Raw genomic sequence first — 1963 nt, 5'->3', positions numbered from 1 at the left:
ACTGTGCTTTGGGGCTGGCCAGACAACCAGACCTGTACAAGGGTTAATCGCAGGCTCAAACCTCAGCATCTGAAGGGTTGTGGGGTCTGAGAGGAGGAAGATGTTACAGCCCTCTGGGGCATCAGAGGTTTCATGGACACAGTGTGGTGTTTAAGCCAGACTGTGAAGGATGGAAAGTGCATTTTGACTGGATGGAGGAGGGACTGTCTTGGCAGAGATGTGGGGAGAAGAAGCACCCAGAGAGGAGGAGAAGTCTAAGGATGTCCTGGGGGAGGAGGGGCTCAGGAGCAGAGAGGTCTCTCAGGGCGTAATCAGCAGAGTAAGGACAGGGAAGAGTGGGCAAAGGCTGGAGAATGCCCTGAGGAGATGTGCAGTTTGTAGGCAAGGGACAGGCCCTAGCAGAGGAGGGGTTCCAGTTTTAAAATAGTGGGCTCTCACGGCTGGCTGAGGGACCTGGAGGCTGAGAGCCCGAGAGTGACCAGTAGTGACTTCACAGTGAAAAGCAGGAGGTGTGAGAGCGAAGGAAACAAGGGGCTCTACTGGGGGGGGCTGAAGTACAGAGACGAGGGCGGCGGCTTGAATCCTCTGAGTACCGTGGGAGGCCAGGTTGTTGAACAGAAGCGAAAAACCACTAGTGTATCTATTAGACATCTTCATGGAAGTCTTTATTAAAACACAAAATGTAGGGGCTGGCGGGTGGCGTGGTGGTTAAAGATGCTGGACTCCCACATGGCTGGCTGGGGTACGAGTCCCAGACCTGGCAGCTTGCTTTCTCACTTTCTTTCTTTCTCTCTCATCAAATTAAAACAAATAATAATAACGAAGTTAAATAAAATAATTATCTCAAAAATGTAACTGTAAAAGAACTTCAGTATGATAGGAAAATGTGGAGGTGTTGTAATAAATAATTGTACAATGCAATTTTGTTTATAGTTCATGATTTTCCTGATTACAAAAATAATACATCTCTGCTGTAGGAAATCCGGAAAATATAAAAGGATAAGGAATGAAAGTTACCTATATACTGCACTGTCTTCCAAAGACAAAGTCTGGGAGCTGGTTTATCTCCATGTGGCCGACCGCTTATGTAGAAGCGGCTTGGACAGAGGTTCTGTAGAAATTTCTCGGACCGAGCACACTCCTTCAGCATACCCGAGACTATGCAGTTTCATTTGTGCTTCTGAAGTCACCAGGTGCATCTTTAATGGCCGCATGGCATCCGTGTGGCTGAGATACCGAAGCCATTTCACCATGCCCTAGTTCGGAACGTTCCGTTTCCCTGCTGCTTCGTCATTTCCCACACCTGCTTCTGTGCGTAAGCCATCTCCCGGCCCCACAGCACACACATGCAGGTAGACGGCCTCGTGCTAATGGATGAACCCGGGTGTCTCTGACGACTCGTTCAGGCTCGTGAAACATCCCTAAACTGCTTTTCCAGAGACAGGGCGTCCGTTCTGAGCTACCCAGGGCAGCTCATTGACTCCACTGACACCCTGTCACCTTAAAAAGCAGCAGACACTCCGGGAAGGTCGCTGTTTGACGCACAGGGGCATTTTCCCACCATGAAACCTAAGGTCCTGTTTGGAGAGCTGGTACGTGGAGCTAAGACCTTTCTCCTACTCCCAGGGCCCCTCTGTGAGGGGTGGAGGAAGGGGCTTCCGCGGCCCGAGGTGCCTTGCAGCTCGGAGGTTTGCAGACTTCGCTGTCATCCCGGCACCAGACTGCCTAACCTCCGGCCAATAGGACGGACGGAGGAAAGTATTGCAGCGCGCGCGCACACGCGACACACACGCACACGCACACGCCAGGTCCACCCAGGTTGGGTGCCCGCGGCCAGCAGCGAGGCCTCGGCCCGGCCCGCGGGGTCTGGCGCCTGAGCCCCCGCCCACCCTGGGGCCGCGCGCAGGGCGGGGGCGCCCCGGCCAACTTGGCGCGGTCTCGGCCGACTCTCGGGTTACCTGCG

General features: G+C 53.5%; 1 protein-coding gene across 1 annotated transcript in view; it reads left to right on the top strand.

Moving 5' to 3' along the window:
• Positions 1-793: 793 nt before the first annotated feature.
• Positions 794-1963, top strand: part of KCNK1 (potassium two pore domain channel subfamily K member 1) — a gene marked incomplete in the record, with an annotated part of 52150 nt that continues 50980 nt past the window's right edge. The window contains 1 exon segment of the mRNA XM_006145998.3: positions 794-1961.

Source organism: Tupaia chinensis, unplaced genomic scaffold (genome assembly GCF_000334495.1).
Source record: "Tupaia chinensis unplaced genomic scaffold, TupChi_1.0 Scaffold000161_1, whole genome shotgun sequence".
Lineage (NCBI taxonomy): Eukaryota > Metazoa > Chordata > Mammalia > Scandentia > Tupaiidae > Tupaia > Tupaia belangeri.
The sequence above is the reverse complement of the archived record's forward strand: the minus strand, read 5'-3'. Positions and strand labels throughout refer to the sequence as shown.